Here is a 21715-nt window from a genome sequence, read left to right on the forward strand (position 1 = left end):
TCAATATTTGTAATCTTGAAATGTTTGATTTTGTTTAGGATAACAATGTTTAGTATGTAAACAGAAAAACTTTCTCTCTCTTCTGTATCATTATAAAATGCATTGCACATAATAGGTGCTCCATAAATATAACCTCTAGGTTGTCTATGGCAAAGCCACTCTAAGTGACCTCCTCTTTCACTAATTCCTTCAGTTCTTCCCTCACATCCCTCCGTTCCCTGCACTTCACATTTGTAAGGCATTACTTATGATGCATCCAGGCTGGTGACTTGTCAGGCACCAGTGGTAGTTGGCACTGTTGGAGTGGATTTTATTCAATCCAAAGTAGAATAAAATTTCAAACTACCTTTGGGGTCATAAATTTAGCATAGTGGTATATTTATGAAAATATATTTCTCTTGTGGCTTAAACTAGTGCTCTCCGGTGGGCCTGTGGCCAAGGAATTACAGTAATATTTCTCTTTGGCTCAGCTTGTTGACCTAATTTCCTAGGTCTACTTTGCAAATAATCTTTGTGAAAAATGTCCCCTCAATAGTAGTAACTATTCTCCTAAAGAGCCAGCTTTACTCCATGCCTTGAATAACCTATAAAATAAATATTTTCACCATAAATAATCATCCCTACTTTTCATGCCATTTGAGAAAGCTAATGGCAAAATTCTTTCCATTTTCATCCTCAATCTGTTTTAGTAGGTGAACTTTTTCTTACAATTCGCTACAAACTGCTCTTCCACCTTTTTATACCGTTTTGTGAACCATTTATGGCTGGCTACCTTCTGTGCATTTATTGGGTTGTTTTATTGTTTGTAGCCTCTGAAGCCCTTTGAGAAAAAAACTATTACATAAATCCAACTAGATGGAATTATACTATTGACTACCTAAGTTACTCTAAGCATTACTAAATGAATTTTTTTAATGTTTCTGTTGGTCCTTTTTGTAAACATTAAACAGGAGGGAGATTCTTTTCCTGCTTTCTATAAGCTTGAAGTTTGAGGCAGACAAACATATATACAAAGAGGCATTTTTAGACATATGCAAGAAACATCAGCAGAATAGAGACAAAGGGTTATAACTTTGTGTATTAATCAGTATAGGCTTACACTCGAGTGATGACCAAATAAGAAAGTTGTGCAAGTTACTATCTGCACATCATGATTTGAGGTGAAAAGTCACCATCTCTGTTCCATATTGTCAGGGCATCTCATACTGGAGATGGGCTTCATGGGCCATCTGAGTGAAGGCAGGAAAATTGTGGCTGATTGACAGAATGTAAAGAAGGTTTGCATTTGGAGTTTCTCCTGGGTTCAGGTGTGAATTTCCTTATGCTTTAATAAAGAACATAATCCAATCATATACACATAGAGTGAATGTTTTCCTAACTGAAAATTAAGATTTCTGGGTTGTAAGTTTATACCTTTTATTCAGAAGTATAAAAAATAAATTTAAAATAATAAGCTACATTTACTGAATAAAATACCATGAAAAGAAACACATATTTTAGCATAAAAATATGCATAATTTAATGCAACATTGGAAAATTTGAGGTCAGGACCAGAAAATCCGGACACAGACTACCATGTTTGTGTGTTAGAGAAAGGTAGACTCCCACCAGACCAAGAAGATTTCTCCTCACCCTGGAAGATTTCCTTTTGCGGGGTGGGGGGAGGGGCAAGCAGTGATGACAACTGATTAAGGCCACTTTGCAAGTGTTGTTGATAGGAGACTGCAGAAACACAGGAATGGGTCCTATAAGCTTAATCAAAGTCAGGGAATCTGAAGCAATTTCCTGGTCAGAGTGTGCAGGGACATGGGGAGGGGAGGCTGGGCTTGGGATGCTTCTTTGAATGCAGCACCTTTTGGAAGGACCACAGTCTTGCCTCTGGTACATGAAGGATTCTGTCATTCAGACAACAAACCAAAGCTGGTATCCAGGTTGAGAGAGGGCAGACTGTAATCCCTGAACAAAAACGAGGGTTAGAACTTTGTGACACTATAACAATATGTCAGTTCACAATAGTAATGTATAGATTGGCTTTTCTGCACCTTTCTTCCCTGACAAAATGATTATTGAGACCTCTTAGGCCCTTAATCATGAAGATAGACCAAAGAATTCATAACGTTAATATCCTTCCCTTGGCAAACTAGTCTGGCCTATACTGCAGGTGGAACAGACTTAACCTTATGAAAAAATTGGTTCCTATTCTGTTAATACCAGGAAAAAGAAGAAAATAATCTATTCATGAACTATAACTACAGCAATTATCATTTTGTTATTTTTAATAAAATCACATTAAAATCTTCCTCCAATACCCCACCTTCCTGGACTAGCAATAAATTCAGTCCCAGATATTCTCAGGGCTCTCTGTCCACTAAAATTGGGCCACTGGTCAAGAAGTTTCCATGATATGAAAGCATTCATGAATTCTTGCATTTACCTGTTCCTTCAGTGAGTGCATGGTCAGCTTAGCACTGTGTTGAAGAGCACAGAACCTGGAGCCAGACTCCAAGTGTGAGTCTCAGCTCTGCCTGCACCTTCCTAGCTGGGTAGCCTTGGATGAGTTACAAATCTCTCTGTACCTCAATTTCCTCATCTGTAAAATAGAGGTGAGGTGAGTACCTACTTGATAGAAAATAATAATTTAGTTCTAATATAAATATAAAGCGCTTGGACCCATACCTGGCACAGAGTACATAGATGCTGGGGACCTCCAACTTCAATCACCAGTTCTCCATCCATCCTAACCTTTGCCAAACTGCCTCTCATTCTAGGCTGTGTGCTTTCAGGTCTGGCAACTCCATTGCTTCTGTGAACTTGGGCCTGGGGTCTGGACTCCCTCTGTGCTTCTAGAAGAGTAACACATAGGAAGTAGACAAGTCAGAAGTAGGGGAAAGGAAGTAGAGGTCCCTCTCCCTGTAGGTCTGAATAAAGATTCCTTCCACCACCAAATATAAACATAAAGGCTATTATTTTCCTTGTTTAATCATAACGTTTGTGTTACATACCTAATATCTGAGTTCTCTATTAAGTCATCATCTACTGCAGGCCACAACTGATGGGACCTTGAGAAAAGGAAAAGTATTGAAGCATAGAAATCTTCAAGAAAACAAGAGAGCTCTCTGTACTTGGAAGAGTGAAGTAATTTGCCTCCGAGTCCTAAACAAGGTTAGGAAGTGGGAGGAAAAATATTGAAGCCTGTAAAATCCTGACTAACTTCAAGTCATTTCATAAACACCCACCTTCCCTTTAATTTCTGCCACTCTCCAGCTTAAAACTTCCCCCAGGGTACTGCCTCTGAGCAGCCCCCAGAATTAATCAGGATTCTCTTTATACTTGCCAGGCTCAGGCCAACACCCTCCTCTCCCAGACACTTGTTTCAGCATCTTTAGCATCTTCTAACAGAAGACAAATGTCTTGAGGGACACTGTTCCTTGACATATAAACCTCCCCAAGGCACAGCAAGGGACTTGGCTTAAAGGGAGGGGAACTGGAAAAAAATAAGGAAAAAATTCACAAATTGATGTCAATAAATTATTCTGCCAGTCAAGATGGTTTAGAGAGATTTTTAATTATTAGACCACATGTAAAAATAAAACACTAAGACTGGGTCTGTCTTGCCTAAGTAAAAAGGAAAGAGTTAAGGAAAATTTGGATTTTACAAAAATTTATTGATAAACTATGTTGGTTCTCTGGATTCAACATCCTTGATTCAAGTTGCTTGGTTAGTTCCAGTGTCCTCTTTTATCTTTCTTTCTTTCTTTCTTTTTTTTTTTTTTTAATTTTTAGGAGGGAATACCAACCTTCATTTATACTTGGGTTTGAGTTCACAGCAATTTTTTTTTAATGTTTATTTATTCTTAGAGAGAGAGAGCACAAGCAGGGGAGGGGCAGAGAGAGGGAGACACAGAATCTGGAGCAGGCTCCAGGCTCTGAGCTGTCAGCACGGAGCCCAATGCGGGGCTTGACTCATGAACACAAGATCATGACCTGAGCCAAAGTCAGCCACTTAACCGACTGAGCCACCAAGGTGTCCCTGAGTTCAGGGCCATCTTAAACAGTATAGTAAAGCAGGAAAAAGCACAGGTCCCGCAACCAAAGTTCAAATTCCAACACAAACATATTAACTATGTGACAACTGGCAAACATTATCTGGAGTTCCTTCAGTAAGGTGGAGAGAGTATCACCCCAGCTTCTTGTGTTCCAGGATTTGTTGTCTCGCAGCTTCAAAGAATGAAGAGGTGGACACAAAATAAGCAGCAGGCAAAAGTTTATTAGAATATAAGATTAGAAAGGAAGAACAGTAGGAAAGCTCTCTTTACAGAGAGGGGACATTCAAAAGTGACTGCCCAAGGATTATAGGCAAGGGTTCTTGTTTAATAAGGTTCTCTGGTCAGCCAATTCCCCTTCCCTTTCCCCTTGTTCCTTCTCAGGTTCTACCCTTATTGGCTTGATAGCTCTAGGTGCTGGGTTGTCCATTCCTGATTGGCTTGTTTCCATTGTATGAGGGATGGTCTATGGCCATAGTTAGGTCTCTTGTCAAATTCCAGAGGGGGAACCTAAGGGAAAGTAGGTGGGGTGTGTTACATTCTTAAGAGAAACCTTATGCCTGAGGGGACTTGCTGAGGTCAGACACTCTCAGCATTGTTCCAAAATAGGTGTTTTTTTCCCACCTGAGGACCTCAGGCCCTAATCTTTCCCTCTCTGCCTACTGAATCCTATCTTCTCCTATCACACTAGCAGCTGTTGCAGCCACATCCACCCCAGCCTGCTTCTCAGGCACTCTACCTGAAAGGCAACTGGGCTGAAAGACAGTGGGCTCTGTAAGTCTCCATTCTGCTGGTTAGCGTGGGACTTGGCAAGCTGTCGATCTTTTGATGGAGCCTCTAACTCCAAATGTTCACTAAAGGCAAGAAATAGGAACTCTAGAACTGATATAAGGGCCAAGTGAGAAAAACTGCACATAGGTCTTCAGTAAGTATTAATTATTTACAAGTGTTGCCCAGGACAAGGATGTGTCCAAAGTGCGCAACGATTTGCAAAGTCGGGTGCACAAGACAATCTGTTTGGTACAGAAAGAAAAAGATTGTTGTACCCCTTTTTATGTTTTTATCTCTCATCTTTTAAAATTTTTATTTTGTGTTTTAAAATTTACATGACATATTAATATGATAGTATTAATTGCAATGACTGGGTTCAGGGGAAAATGTTTTAACATTGCTAGGCATATCATACTAAAAACAAATATTGAAAACAAATACTATTTACATGACAATTTTATCTAATTCTTAAGCTTCTTGTAACATCATGATTCATCTGAAATAGGGCAGGAATGCCCAGAACAATGATCTAGTTCTGCTACAAACTCCAATGTGTGGAGGTTTTTCCCACAACACCAAACAATTCTTCTACCCCAGCTGGGTGCCCTGCAATGCAACTCAATTATGACACTACATGGAGCTAGCGTCAGATCCCAGATTAAGGGTTTAGTACTACAAGACTGCCCCACTTCCCCCATTTTAGATGCCAGACCATATTGTCACCTTTGCTTCTGACTTACTGGCTGGGTTGAATTAGTTTGCTAGGGCAACTCACAGAACTCAGAGAAACAGTTTACTTACTAGATCACTGACTGGTTTCTTATAAAAGGATATAACTCAGGAACAGCCAAATGGAAGAGATCACAGGGTGAGGTATGGGGAAATGCCTTGGAGCTTCCATGCCCTCTCCAGGAAGACATGCCACTCTCCCCAAAATCTCTAGTGTTCACCAACCCAAAAGCTCTTTGAACCCCATCTTTTCTGGTTTTTATGGTGGCTTAATTGCACAGGTACAACTGATCAAATCAACCATTGGTATTTGAACTCAGTCTCCAGCCCCTATCCCCTCCCTGGAGGTGTGAGAATGGGGCAGTGGACTAAACTTTCCAACTCTAATCACAGGTTATTTCCTTAAGGACCATCCCTCACCCTAGGGGCTTTCCAGAAGTTACTTCATTAACGTAACAAAGGACGTCCTTTAGGAAATTCCAAGAGATTTAGGAGAGACAAAGCCTGAGCATGGAAGGAGCAGAGAGAGAGGGGGATACAGAGCCCAACATGGGACTTGAACTCACAAACCTTGAGACACTGACCTGAGCCAAAGTCGGAGGTTTAACCAACTGAGCCACTCAGGTGCTCCATCCCTTGTAATCTTGAATTCCTTACTTTACCTTATAAGATGAGGTTTGGAGTAGGGCTGCCAGATTTAGCAAACAAAAACAGCAATATTTGAGACATACTTATACTTTTCAGTATAACTGTTGTTATCTGAAATTCAAATTTATTGGTGTCCTATATTTTATCTAGCAACCCTTGGTTGGAGGTGTACTTGGCAACCTGTCCTTGTTTGGAGTCCACTTGTACTCAGCCAGCTAAGTGATTTCAGGCAAGTTACTTAACTTCTCTGGGCCTCACTTTCTTTGTACCCCTCCATTGTTGTGAGCATCCTTTTTATAGAGGATGTCAAGCACTTGCACATTTCTTGCACATAGTAGATAAGGTTCTTACTAAATTATAAGTATTATAATAATCACAGATGACCCTGTTACTTATAGTTTCAAGTATTACCTAGTTTTACCTAATGTTACCTAGTATTACCTAGTTTCACGTATTTTTGTACAAATCTAATCTCCTTTACTTTACTAGAAGGTGGGATCCACATATGCACAGACCTGCACATAATGGGTACATAATTGGTTGAATTCTGTATAAGTACAGTTTCTACCCAAGCACTTCTGTTGAGTCTGATTGACTGGCTACTTGGCTGGCCCCTTTGTCCAATTCTCCTATTCCCTTCCTTCCCTTTCCCCCATAAGAAGAATAAGGCTTGGTTCCTAAATTATTTCAAATAAGATAAGCCCTTGTGGAAACTGCTTCAGTCAGTTTTTACAGGCCAATAGATCCCACAGCATGCATATGATTTACCGTTCATATTAAATTGAAAAGCTCCCTTGTGTAATTCTTTGGAACTACTGATGAAAATGAAAGGCATTCACCAGAACTGTTGTAAAGATTTAATGACACTTGCATTCAAGCTGCTGAAAGTAAATAATTATGATGCTGGGTTGCTATTCTTCTGCTGAGTTTAGACAGTTTAAAACAACTTGTCCTGTGTTAGCTTGACATTATTAATTCAAGGTGTGTGAACAATCTCCATCAGAACTGTGGGCAACATATGATGGAAACTTAGACATTTTTTTATAGATTTATGAAGCATAACAAGGATTTGGAGGAGGGGACCCTCAGGACAGTGACAGGGGATGGTGAGAAGGACTTCCTGGAAGGCTCACCTGTCCAGATCACCCTATGAGAGGGAGAGGTGCCCAGGAGAAAGCACCACCAAAAGTCACAGCAAGCCCAACTCTGGATGGTTTGTGTGTCACTGTACCAAGGCATGTCACTCGTCTTCCAAGCCAGATCTTTGTCCTGCCCCCACTTGCTATCAAGAAGGAAAAGAAAAGTGAAAAATAAAGACTGAGTGTGAATTTGTGTGTGTGTGTGTTTTTTTAAAAGGTCCTTGACCTTTCAACTTCCCCCATTTCAACTCTGCTATTACTAAGTATCCCACTGGGTCACCCATTCTCCTCAGGTGTTCTGGGACCTCTGTCAGGTATCCCCTGAAGGGGAGAAAAAAATTTTCCTGGGTCCAAGATCCTTCTAGCTGGACTAAGAATGAAATTTACAGGGTTGCCTGGGTAGCCGAGTCAGTTGAGAGTCCAACTCTTGATTTCGGCTCAGGTCACGATCCCTGGGTCGTGGAATTGAGCCCTGTGTCAGGCTGTGCACTGAATGTGGAGCCTGCTTGAGATTCTCTCCCTCTCTCTCTCTCTCTCTCTCTCCCTCTGCCCCTCTCCCCCACTTGTGTACTCTCCCTCTCTCTAAAATGAAAAAATAAGAATTAAATTTACATGAGACAGATTAACATGAAAAAAACCCAGTTGCATTAGGTACACACAGAGACCCAATAATGAAATTGAGACCCAAAGAAATGACCAGAGCAAGCAGTTTTTATACTTTTTACCCAAAGAAACAACAAATCTGTGAGGCATTGACAGGACAAAGAAAACTTAGCTTTAGGAACTTCAATTAGTAAGGAATTCTAAACAGAATTTGGGCTGTGGTAGTAAATTAGTAAAAAGTAACAAGGGTTGTTCACACAGCCTTCTTGGCTCTAAATTTCCTATCTCTGGCAATTAGGATGTCTCTTTACTTCTTGTGCAGGGAGGGTAGCTTTCACAGGGGAGATTTATTTCCTGCTTTCAGGGGGACGGGGGACTGTCTGAGTGTCCTTCTTGCACAGGCTATCTCTTAAGTAACTTTTATTCAAAATAATCAATATGCCAAAGTGGTACATTTTGGGCAGCTTGCCCTTGGCCCCTACAGCTCTGTATGCAGGCTGCAGAGGAGCCAAAGTCAGGGAACTGGGAAGTCAGTCCTGAGTCCTAGCACATAGGCTTGAGCCATGAACAAATGAACTTAATTGAACTTTTGTGTATGTGGACGATCATTCTCTTCCACAGCATTATCAGACAGCATTTCCCATGTACTTGACTAATGGAGGGATTTTCCATCTGATTCCGGGTGTTCCATGTTGAAAGCTAAAGGGAGATCCCTGCATTTGGCAAAAAAGACAGAATGCATAGGCAGATGCCAGGTGCATTTCTCCATGCTGGCCAGAAAACAGTACAGAGGGCTGCGTTTGATAAACCCATTTGGCTCAAAGCAGGAAATGAGTCCTACATGGACAGCTGCTGTCGGTCTCTCCAGAGCAGCTCCCATCTGCTTCACCTAGCTTACTGTGCTTCACTTCACCCTGAGCCTTGAGTGCCACCCTTTGCTGCTGGCTCAAGACACACTAGGAAAGACTCTGTGTGGACCACTGAATTGTAATTCCATCTTCTATTTCTGTCTGCCCATTTTTGTGGGATTTCCTGTCCTTTCACAAGCTATTTAAGTGATGCTCAGGAAACATGGTTCAGACTTGTGAGCTCATCGAATGCGTGGTTAGAGTCCAAGGGCTTTTCTGACGCCCTTTCTGTGGGACGTGTTTTGGAGAACTCAGTGACTCTTGGTGCAATGACGGCTTTTGGTTTCCTTATCTCTCAAATGAAGATTTGGATGCGATGACTCTGGAGTGTCTTCCATCTCTAATATTCTGTGAGCTTCTGGAATGGAATTATAGGTATGAATATACTATAAAGCACTATAAAGTAGGTGTCACTACTGTTATTATGTTTTCCTCTGAATCATATCACAAACTAAGATGTAGCACAATGCCTATTTCTCTCAATAATTCCTTCAAATTGACCAATTTTTAAAAATGATAATTGAGATAATTGAATGTCTTCCCAAAGAACTCATCAGTCTTATAGCTTTAGCATTAACTTTCGTTCATTTAACAGATATTCCTTTGTAGGCTGTGTGCTAGACATAATGGATATTAATAATAATCATAAAACCAGATTTGTTCTTGAAGTGTATATAATCTAGCTGAGAACACAGACCTTAAATAAGTATTTAAAAGTATGATGAGTATTACAAGGAAGGACAAGATTCTACAGAAATGTAAAATGGGGGCACCCATCCTTGTTTGTGTGGGTAAGAAAAGTTTTTTGCCAGGAGTAACTATCCAGATTAATAATAACAGCTAACATTACTGAGTATTTATCATATGTCATCATGTTATGTGCATTATTTCATCTAAACTTCACAAGAGCCCCATCAGGCAGGGTCTATTATTGTTTCTACTTACAGACCAAAAAAAAAAAAAAAAAAAAAAATCAAAGCAGTGAAAAGGCTAACAGCAGTTGGAGAGTTGGAGACACCTGATATGAGTGCAGGTAGTTATACACCATGTTCTTTGCTGACTCTGGGGTAGAAGAAATGACAGACAAGCCTGGAGACAAAGGCTGCGTCAGATCCTGCAGGTCTTGATGGACTGTGTGAAATTGCACTGGAAGAAAGCATCAACTGGTTACTACTCTTGGGAGGGAGTTTCTCATTGTCCCTCTGTTCCTCAAGATAATAATGTGTTTGTAAAAGAAAAACAAGCTGCTTTATCATTCAGAAAAGAAGGAGATGGGATGGTTTATATACAGCCAGAGGTATTAGGGTTTGTGAGAAATAGAATTTCTCTGAAGTAAAATTTTCTCATAAGTAAGATAGATGGCATAATCTAATTTTCTAATAAGCTTTGAGTAATAAAACTCTATAATGATCTTAATAAAATTCTACCTGATATCTATCAGATGGCAAAAATAGTGAATATTCACTGTTTTAATAATAGAATTATTCTAGCTAAAGTTACAAAGGCATTGATTCTAGCAGGTTCTTTTTCTCAATACTTAGAATTACTTTTTAGGGGAAAAGTGGGAATAATAAATATTATAATAGCAGAAGGGAGTAATTTTATTTCTGACATTTTAAGCACAGCTCTAAAAAGTTTAACTTAAACATTTCTTAGCTGGGAATGACTTAACATTTAGGAGATGAATTTTCTGGGCAACATTTAGATTCTTCAGTATTATTAGAATGTTTCCACCTTGACTTCAAAAGAAACAATTTAAGTGTGTCCAATATTACTTTATCTAGGTGCATACCAGAGCATCTTTAATTATTAGGAATTGCATGCTACTAAAGCGTAATTAATTATAAGTCAGCTACCTGGACTTCTCAATTAACTTGAACTTCTTTTTGTATTGTATCTAAGGCATAAGGGAAATTGCCAGATAATAAAGTGTTAAAGAAAAAAAAAAGAAGAAAAAGAAAAACACCTGACATATATTTTAAGACTAAAACATGTCATGCTGACTGTGCACCTCAGGCCAAGATTCTGTACATTCAAATTCTACTACTCTTGGGATTAAGAGCATGAATTTGGGAATCAGATGGGCCTGGGAGAGTTCTTATTACATTCACTATTTGTCTCCAGGCAGGTTATTTAATTTCTTGATAGCTCAATTCATTCATCTGCACAAAAAGGATAATAATACCAGTCTTGCTGTAATGTAGGAAGAGTCAAAGGGATTGCATAAGTAAAGCAAAGAGTCACTTCATGACAGGTGCTCAGGAAACTGAAATCATTTAAAACCAAGATTTAGTCATCCCATTATCAGAAATAATCAAAGAAAAGTGACATTACATTTGGTATTCAGTACTAACGCCTATAAAAAATTATGCCTTCAGATTTTCAAAAACTACCCTTAACAATGATGGTTAAAATGAAAATATTTCTTGGTTAACCTTTCGTAAATTACAATTACAATCAGGTAACTAGAATGCCCAATTTAGAAAATATTCAGGTTAATATAAACTTGATTGTTTATAGTATTCAGAAACTATAGTGTTTTATCTACAAAAAAATAGGATCATCTTTTCGAAGTCAATAGAATTGTCAACTCTAATTTTAGCAAAGTTTAAATAGACTTCCAGGTAGGAATTAGTGCTGTTTTTTTCTGCCTTTTTAGGCTAACTCTGAGTTCTTCAAATCTTACTGTCTCATGCATGCCTTCTAATTAATTTCTTAGTTTTGTTCTTTGTTGAATATGTATTAGCACCTTTACTTTTGCAGGGCTAATAGATGTTTTTCTTGACTAATTTTGAATGGTTCTGAATTTTCTTTTCTTTTGCATTTGGGGCAAAAACAGTCATATCACATAGATATGACTTTGAAAAGATCGATTTTTCAAATATAGGTCATACCATATATACATAGTAACACCTGTGTAAGATACTTACTAATCTATCTGCTTGGTCAATATAGATTTTGGGGTAAGGTACTATTTCCCCAAAATGTGCACTTTAGATGGTAACACAACTTTTATTATTTTTATTTTAAAAGTTATATATTTTAAAGAATATTAATATATACCTTCTACTTATAGGAAATGATACCAGTTTGCCATTTATTGATAATAATTCTAAAGATTTCTTCTTAAATTGTTTAAGTAAAAAACATTAGGAATTGAACATATATTATTCATATGCAACAAAAAAAAAAAAAGATGATACATGAGGAGGTGAAACCAGGGAAATAGGAATATTGTTGCTCTTAACTGCACGACTTGGGTGAGTCACTTCACTATTATTTTTTCCACTTTACTTTTCTAAGCCTCAGTTTCTTCATCTACAAAATGGGAATTGGACCTTATAATCACCCCATCAACTGTAAGCATCCTTCTGACCACACTTAACTCATCTTTCTCTCACAACTACCAGGATAGTGAGGGAAACACTACCATGTGGCTCACTGCATGACTGTAAGATTCGGTAAGTTAACTGAAATGCCTTCACTTCTACCACTGGAAGATGCCTCTCGGTCTACAGTAATAGACTATATATAGTAATTTTCTTTTCAGTTGCCTACTCATAGAGATACATTGTATAGCCACAAGCCGAATATTTAAACATCGTGTTTTTGTTTTGTTTTTGTTTTTGTTTTTTGTGCCCTGGACATGTGAGGTGCAATGAAGGAAACAAGAGAAGTGTCAGAAATGGTGAATGTCCTCAAGGAGTTTACAGTTTCCCTGGGAAGGCAGTAAGAGGGCAAGTTAGGCATTTAGGTGAGCAAATATAATTGTATATGGGGAATTTTACCCAGGATGGGAGGTGAAAGCTGTTAGCAAGTTTAAGGAGGAGAATGGGACATGACCTGGAGGGAAGAGGAGTTAAAAATAAAGGGTAAGAAGGAGAACATTCTAAGCTGGGTTAGCTGTGTGTATAAGGTCTCAAAAGTGATATTTTTAAATGTATAATTTAGCAAACTTACCAGAAAAAAGGAAAATAATAATACCTGTTTACTCTTGATTTGCAAGCTAACATGCTTGTTGGTTGAGTCATTTTGTTAATTATATCTTGTCACCCATGATTAAGTTATTAACCATGTCCTTTTTTTATTTTCCAAAATATTCTCTAACTATAAAGATCTTGACCGGGGCGCCTGGGTGGCTCTGTTGGTTAGGCGACCAACTTCAGCTCAGGTCATGATCTCGCAGTTTGTGAATTCGAGCCCCACGTTGGGCTCTGTGCTGACAGCTCAGCGCCTGGAGCCTGCTTCAGATTCTGTGTCTTCCCCTCTTTCTACCCCTCCCCTGCTCATGCTCTGTGTCTCTCTGTCTCTCAGTAATAAATAAATGTTAAAAAATAAAAATAAATTAAGAACTTGACCAACTAAATTACTTTATTTCTTTTGCTTGTTTGTTTTGTAAGTGTGGTGTGGCTAGGGGGAGGTAGGGGGAAGGACTGCCAACTAGGATTTCATTTATTTCTTTTTAAGAAATTCTAAGCTGGCATAAGAAAATGGGAAGGGGTGCAGACAAGTGAAGCATGATCAGATGCCACTGGTGGAGGCTGGCACCTGGCTGATGACTGCAAAGTGTACCCAGGCTATAAAGAAAACCCTGGCTAATGAATGTGCCCCACTGTGTTTTGTGACTGATTAAAAGAGGACAAAGAAAGGGCCAGTAAGAGTAGGTAGAAGCCAGGAGCCTTCAACAAGAGGTTGCTGTTACCTTGCCAAAGAAGATATCTAGATAACCAGGGACAGGCAGCTTCTGAGCCACTTGCCATTCTTAAGCTTCATGCCTTTGCATGACTGGTTGTTTCCATGTATCATCTTTCATTTCCCTCTTTCCTCCTTTAGTTAACCTTATAATTGAGGAAATCATTAAAGAAGAATTTCATCCTATCAAAAAATATGTGTAATTGAAACGATGATCAATTTGGCTTCATTAGGGAAGCATATTTCAAAGTAACAAGATTTATTGACATATATTAATGTTAGTGTTGAGCTATGTATAAGATCTACAGATCTCTGTGGCTATACATATTAGGAAACCAATAATCCTATAAGTGAAGCTACAGATATTTTTTATGTATTGATAAATAAGAGGCATTGATGGCAAAATCTCTAGATAGATATTTTTAAAACTACTTCTTGGAAACTCAATTAAATGTTAAAGTTTTTTTTTTTTTTCCAAGTTTCCTCTAGTCACCTGAAACCACATACTCCTTAAATCCCCAAACTTCAAAATGTATTCACTTCCTTCCGCTGACATTATTTGCAAATAAGGAAGAAAACAAACCCCAGCTCAACAAAACCTAACATTTCAGGGAGTTAGGGCCCTCCAAACATCATAATATAATATAATTGCTATCATTTGAAAGGTCAGTGACATTTAGGGCTGTCTCGGTCAAAAGCACTCACCTCAGGCACAGATTTGATGGCAGCCTAAGCAGACTTGCTAATCCTTTGGTCCTCAGCACAGTTGCTTGGAATGAAGTACTAGGCCTGGTGCAAAATATGAGTTCCCATGGTTATAGGAGACAAAAGGCAGCGGAGCGGGCACCCTGGACTGGAGGCTAGCTGAACAGAGCTGAAGGGGGCTCTGGCAGGCTGGAGAAAAGAGAATGATCCAAGACAAAGAAAAGCCTTGAACTTTCTATGAATTGTTTCTTTCCTATTTCTCTCCCTTTGTTATCTCCCTAATCTGTTACCTAACCTTTCTTTCTTTTGTTGTGGGAGTGACTAAAGGTTTCAAGTCAGCATTCCACAAAACATAGAAAAATTTTAATTTTTTGAGTAACTGATAATAAACTTGCCGTCATAACTTCCTTGCTTAGGTACTGAGAGAGGAGAAAGGGGAATCTATTTGATCTCCTCAAGTAAAATATCCCAGTGCAACCTGATACTGCTTTAAATCTTAGACTTTCCGAAAAACTTAAATCTCTCCCCCTCCTGCTCAGGCTAGTTTTTGTTCAGCAGCAGCTGCTACTGCTGCTGTTGGAAATAGTGAGTTGCTGGGCCTTGGCATGTCCTGTATTCCTCATCCTTCTCGTTATTTCCCTGTTTTTAACTTTGAGCTGCATTCTCTGCAGAAGCAGCAATAGAGCTGGAGGGCACGGAAACCATCTTCCTACAAGAGTGAAGGCAGTCTACGGAAGCTACAAGCCTGGGTATGGTCATTCCGTTGTTGAACCCTGCTGTGTGCCAATTCCCTGGTCTGGTTCCCGGCATGATGGTGCAGACTCAGCCACAGCTGGGTCCATTTGGGTGCAGAGAAGTGCCCATGACTTAGTCCCTGACCATTCTGTTTTTGTGGTCTCTGCTAAAATGGGGTTGCAGGGTAGGTGGCATACAGAATGTTCATGGGCAGCATTCAGCTCTAAAATGTAACCAACCCAAAAGATCATTGGAGGACAGTCAAACTTTCCTGTGGCTCTTGCCAACAGTACATGCTGTATCCCTTCAGGCTGGGCAACTCAGTTTTGTATAGTCAAAACAAAGGCAAGCTATTGGCTTCCCTCCCTTGGTTAATCTCATTTGGGTCACAGAAACCAGCTGAGTTCTTGCTTTGATACCCAAAGCCACAGAGAATTGGAATGGCAATATCCTCACTTTCTCTTTCCTTGGTGTACTCCATGCTATGGTCCCCTCTCATTTTATTGGCCTACTGCTGAGCTCTTGCTGTCGAAAATATCTAGATAAGCAAATGGCACCATTCCTTAATTTCCAGAAACATCTCCAAACTTCAGAGGATTTTTGTACAATGTGCTTAATTACTCAGTTCAGAGGAAAAGAAGGCATACTAGCAGTAGTTTAGTTGGGTCTAGCTGGTAAAGGAGACAACACTTAAAAAAGGTATCATAAAGTAAAATTAACTTTTGTGTATGTGTATATGTACATGTGCATGTGTACACAGTTCTATGAATTTTAACATATACATATATATAAATAAATATACATATATAAAATATACATATATAATACATAAATATACATAAATAATACATATGCATGTAAATTTGTGCAACCAACCACTACTATAATCAGGAATGGTTACATCACTCCAAAACCTCACTTGCACTATTCTTGTATAGATATACCTCCCTCTCACCCATAATCCCTGGAAATAATTGATCTCTTCTTTCATACAATAGTTTTGTCCCTTCAAGAATGCCATAAAAATTGAATCACAAAGCATGTAATTTTTTGAGACTTGCTTCTTTCACTCAGCTAGTCTGAAGGATTTTGAGATTCAACCAAGTTATTAGTTATTGCATGCTATCAACAGTTCTTGCTTTTTAATGCTGAGTATTCCCCTGTATGGGTGTTCCATACTTTGTTCATCTATTTAGCCTAGGAAGATATTGGGTTGTCTCCAAGTTTTAGTGATTATGGATTTAGCTGCTAAAAACATTCATGTACAGGTCTTATATGACATTAGTTTTCATTTCTCTGGGAAAAAGACTCAGCAGGGAGATTGCTAGGTCATATGGTAAGTATATGTTTAATTTTGTAAAAACAAAACAAAGCAAAACATAACCGCCAAGGTGTTTTCCCAGAATGGTTCTACCATTTTGCATTCCCATCAGCAATACACGAGAGATCCGTTTTTCCTCATCCTTGCCAGGATTTGGTATTTTCTTTGTTTTTGTGTTTATGCCATTCTAACATGGGTGTAGTGGTATTGTTTTATGGTTTTAGCTTTCACTTCCCTAATGGCTATCTTTATAACCTCTTTAGTGAAGTAATTATTCAAGTCCTTTGCCCATTTTTTTCCTATCAGCCCATTTATTGAGGTTTTTTTCCCTTCTTCCTTTTTCCTTTTTTGAGTTTTGATGTTTTTCTATATATTCTAGATCTAAGTTCTTTGTCTGGTATGTGGCTTGTAAACATTTTATCAATCTGTAGCTTATCTTTTCATTTTCTTAACAGTGTCTTTCACTAAAGAAAAGTTTTTAATTTTTCATGAACTATAATTTATTGTATTTTTTTCTTTTATAGATCATGCTAATGGAATATCATGTCTAAGACTCTTCATCTAAGCCTAGGTCATGATATTTTTCACTTCTTTTAAAAGTTTTATGGTTATGGGACACCTGGGTGGCTTCATCAGTTAATTTTTATAGTTAATTTTTGTGTGTGAGATTTATTTATTAAGTTTATTTATTTATTTTGAGAGAGAGAGACAGAGCACACACGTACAACGTGGACAGGGGAGGGGCAGAGAGAGAAGAAAAGAGAGAGAATCCCAAGCAGGCTCTGCGCTGTCAGCATGGAGTCCAATACAGGGTCCATCTCACAAGTCCATGAGATCATGACCTGAACTGAAATCAAGAGTCAGACGTTCAACTGACTGAGCCACCCAGGAACCCCTGTGTATGAGAGTTAAACTGAGGTATACTTTTTTTTTTAATAAAGATGACCTATTTTTCCAACATCATTTGTTGAAAGGGCTATACTTTCTCTATTGAATTGCTTTTGCATTATTGTTAAAAATGAAATAGTCATATTTGTGTGGGTCTGTTTCTGGATTCTTGACCCATATATATTTCTTCATGAATAAAACTCTTATTACTGTAGCTTTAAAGTCTTAAAATTGGATATGGGATTCCTCCAACTTCATTATTCTTCAAAACTGTTTTAACTATTCTAGTTCCTCTGCCAGTCATATACATTTTAGAATCAGTTGGTTTATGTCTTCAAAAAATCCTGCCTGTATTTAGATTGGTATTGCATTAAATCTATAGATCAACTTGGTGAAAATTGGCATCTTTTCCATGTTGACTATTACAATTAATTAACAAGTATGTCTCTATTTATTTTGGTCTTCTTTGATTTTTTAAAATGGATATTTTGTACGTTTTGGCATATAGCTCCTGAATATTTTTTTAGACTTTACCTAACTAAATATTGCAATTTTGGGCATTATTATACATGGCATATTTAAAAAAAATTTTTTTAATGCTTTTATTTTTTTTGAGAGAGACAGAGAGAGAGTAAGAGTGGGGGAGGGGCAGAGAGAGAGGGAAACGTAGAATTTGGAGCAGGCTCCAGACTCTGAGCTGTCAGCACAGAGCTCAGCGCGGGGCTCGAACTAACAAACTGTGAGATCATGACCTGAGCCGAAGGCAGACACTTAACTAACTGAGCCACCCAGGAGCCCCAAATGGCATATTTTTTTTTAGTGTTAACTCTTTTCTTTTTTAAATTACAGTCAAATACACATAACATAAATTTTAACATTTTAACCACTTTATTTTATTTAATTTAAGTAAACTCTACCCCCAACCTGGGGCTTGAACTCATGACCCTGAGATCAAGAGTCATATGCTCTACGAACTGAGCCAGCCAGTTGCCCCCACATTTTAACAATTTTAATGTACAATTCAGTGGCATCAAGTACATTCATAATGTGGTACAACCATCACCACTATTTAGTTCCAGAACTTTTTTATTACCCCAAAAGTAAACATTATTTTTTAAACCTCAGTTTTCAATTGTACATTATTAGTATATAGAATTAAGACTTTTGTGTATCTTGTGACCTTTCTAAATTCACTTACTAGTTCCAGGAGTTTTATTGTAGATTTCTTGGGATTTTCTACAAAGACAATCATGCAGTCTATATATGAGGATAGTTTTAATTATTCCTTTTCAATCCATTGAGATTTTTATTTTACTTTTTATTGAAAAATTTCCCATTTCATTCTTCTTTATATCTTCTGATACTTTCTATTTTAATGTTTCTTTCAAGAATGTTTGTAATTACTTATTTGAACACTTTTATAATAGCTGTTTAAAGTCTTTTGTCAGATAGTCCAGCATCTATGTCATCTTGTTGTCATGTGCTGATTATCTTTTCCCTCATGAGTTAACATTTTCCTGATTCTTTGTAGGCCAAGTAATTTTAGATTGTATCCTGAACATTTTGAATATTAATTTATGAGACTCTGAGAACTGTTTAAATCATATGAAGAATATTATTTTTGTTTTAGCAGATAACCAACCTGGTTAAGTTCAGGCTAGAATTTCAACCCTCCTTTTGTAGTCTGTGGTTCCAACGTCAGTTCAATTTTCAAAGCTCTTGCAGAACTATTTAGATTTATCTCACAGTTGTACCGCTCAGTGGTCTGTGGGGGGCCTGGGTGGAGTTTGCCCATTAAATCAGTTCTCAGAGTCTGATTTGCTAATTAATTAGGATCAAATCCATGCATGGGCAGGACAGGATTGCGCCTAGCAGTTCATGAACAATTTTATGTAGAGTTAGTTTCCCAAGATGCTCCCTCTTCACTACTCCCTAGTATTTTCCAGTTCTCTAGTTTTCTCTTTTTGATCCCCTAAGCAGAAACTTTCTACTTCCACAACTGCACTCTATTTGGGCCAGGTGACAGGAGGAGATGTGTGAGAGAGAGGATGACAGAGAAAGAGAAAGAGAGAGAGAGATGAAACAAAAGGAAGCAATGGAATTTGATCCCACTTCTGAGAGCTACAACTCCATTGAACAGAGAAAACGTCTCTCTCCCTTTGAGGTTTGGAGTTTGGGCTCCAGCTGTTGCCACTGCAATCACTGCTGCCACCATTGCTGCAGGATAATCTGGAGAGTGGTATTAACAGGGAATCTTACCTAGTACCTGAGAAATTGGAGAAAATAAGAAACAAAGAGATGATTTCCCCCACACCCTCTGAAATTTAGTAGATCCCTTCATTGCTTTTTAAGCCAGAACTAGAGTCCTTCTGATCTCTGTATGCATCACAGTGCTCACTTCCACATTTCCAGCTACCTCAAGTTCAGGCTGCAGGATACTGGAGGGAAAATAAAATGGTAGACTCACCAACAGCTCAGTGCTATTTTGAATTCTAGTGTTCTTCCCTGATCTGCCTGCTAATATATGTTTCCTTTGTCAGGTCTTTAAATATTTGAGCCATGTTTTCTGTCTAGGTTTTATTGTTGTCTTTAGTGAGAGAATGGGTGGTATGTGCTTATGCCATCATACCTAGAAACAGAACTTCTGACAAGTTTTGCATGACATAATTTTTTTAACCCAACCAATTTTGATTTGAAGAAGTGTTAATTAAAGTATCATATAGAATTAGAAGGAAAGATTACTGGATCTATACTCTTTCCATGCCTCAGCTTTCTCTTCTGAAAAGTGATGATAATAATAATTTTTACTTTACAGAGTTATGAGATTTAGATAAGGTAATGTATATGTTTGTGCCTCAAACACAGTGTTATATAAGCTTTTATTATCATCATCATGTACCATTAAAAAGAAGATGTTAATCACTTTTGTAAGATAAGATCTATGTTTGAAATTTCAAATATATGTGCAATGAGAGATAAAAAGACAAAAAATTTTAAGCAATTATATAGAAATGTATATATACATTTCCTATAAATGTAGGAAAATTTTTGAATAAACATAATGTCAATTTTATACTTATGTGTGAAAGGTAAACAAGCAAAATACAATGAAATTTATATGTGAAATTTAAGCAATAAAAAATCCACTGAAAATTTGGAGTTTTTTCTTTATTATAGATACCTATTTGTAAAAATAAACCATGATTTTCCTTGAAACTTATTGCAAATGTGAGTTTTCTTATTAGATGAAAGTATAATTTCTCATTATTTGTCTGAAGAAATATCAAGAATTGAAAACTCATTGAATTCTAAATGCTGAAAAAATTAGGAATCCCTGTTAATACCACTCTTTGATTTGGGAAAGCACTGAGTCTTAGTGTTCAAACTAGTAACAGTTTACATTTGGTTGATTGAATTTCCCTAAAAAAGTCCTGTCCAAAGTGTTTGAGAAGTGTCCCTTCCATTCTTCCTGTTTTTTACACACAGGAACAGTCACACTAACAATTCTATATATTTTGTCAGACTGTTCTCAGACATTCTTGGGGTTAGTCTTTAAGTCAGAGATGGGACATACATTTGCAGTTTTTCAAAGGAGCATAGCCATAATTTGATTAGCTGACATCATTCTTTAATTTAATTCATATCTCTAAAATGTCACCATAGTTGAACCCTGTTTCTCCTTAGAAATATTTTCTTCAGAAGTAAACAAAATTAACCCATTACCATCAAAACTGTGCCTGCTTGAATTATGCAACTACTGCATGTATGGTCTTAGTGAAAGACACGACTTGCAACAGCTTCTAGTATTTTCTGTTCATCTCCAAGAGGCAGTTTCAATAACCTTTCTACCTGTATGTTGTATCTTACCTGATACCCTCTCCCTACTCTCAGTAGTCATCCCCCACCTGTATAGTCCCAACTGGAAGAGAGCAGCTTTCACAATTCCTGCATTCTACCATTCTTCCCTTATGTTAACAGAGCTAGCTCAAGAGAAGACTACAGAGGAGTGGGCACTTTCTGAATACTGGCATTAAGCATCTTCCCTTATGCTGGGGAGAAGAGGGCACAAAGTGTGCCCTTTATGTCACTGACCTCTGGGGAGAAGTGAAAATTACAGTGTGGTTTGGGTTTTCAGGGATTACCTCTAAGACTCCTCTGGAGACCCCAAATTTCCCTTCCTTCAGACTCCTTCCTATACAGTCAGCTTGCAGGCCCCTCAACTTTAATTTGTCTCTCCTAGCAACTTAAGAGTGTAAGAAAAGAGAGGAACAGTAGTTGCCAGTCAAAGAGTGAGGGGTGACAAGGGGAAGGCAGTCTTTTATTAAGAGAAGATGAATGCTAACTAGTTGCTCTTGGACCTGAGTTCTGCACTTCTCTGTTGCTAGACATCCTGTCCATTCAAACCACCCATGAATACATAGCATTGCCTTGAGGAAAGCCTTGAATATCTATGGATTGGATCAGACACTTTCACAATAACCAGTTTTCTGACTTCTATGGGGAAATTATTTGACCTAACAGTGTTTTCAGGAA

At 38.0% G+C, this 21715-nt stretch overlaps 1 protein-coding gene and 2 long non-coding RNA genes across 17 annotated transcripts in view; 1 reads left to right on the forward strand and 2 right to left on the reverse strand.

Moving 5' to 3' along the window:
- Positions 1-21715, forward strand: part of PSD3 (pleckstrin and Sec7 domain containing 3) — an 812606-nt gene that overhangs the window by 137514 nt on the left and 653377 nt on the right. The window lies entirely within an intron of this gene.
- LOC132691748 (uncharacterized) lies at positions 1581-3469 on the reverse strand. The gene is made up of 3 exons (XR_009615975.3): positions 3003-3469; positions 2677-2843; positions 1581-2590 (listed from the first exon to the last, which is right to left on the reverse strand). It is a non-coding gene; the product is annotated as an uncharacterized LOC132691748 (long non-coding RNA).
- Positions 8026-21715, reverse strand: part of LOC132691746 (uncharacterized) — a 55453-nt gene continuing 41763 nt past the window's right edge. Inside the window, exons 3-5 of the long non-coding RNA XR_009615972.3 lie at positions 14239-14427; positions 9887-9987; positions 8026-9199 (exon numbers count right to left, since the gene is read on the reverse strand). This is a non-coding gene — a long non-coding RNA (uncharacterized LOC132691746). The remainder of the gene's footprint in view (positions 9200-9886; positions 9988-14238; positions 14428-21715) is intronic.

This window comes from Panthera onca, chromosome B1 (assembly GCF_046562875.1).
Source record: "Panthera onca isolate mPanOnc1 chromosome B1, mPanOnc1 haplotype 2, whole genome shotgun sequence".
Taxonomy (NCBI): Eukaryota; Metazoa; Chordata; class Mammalia; order Carnivora; family Felidae; genus Panthera; species Panthera onca.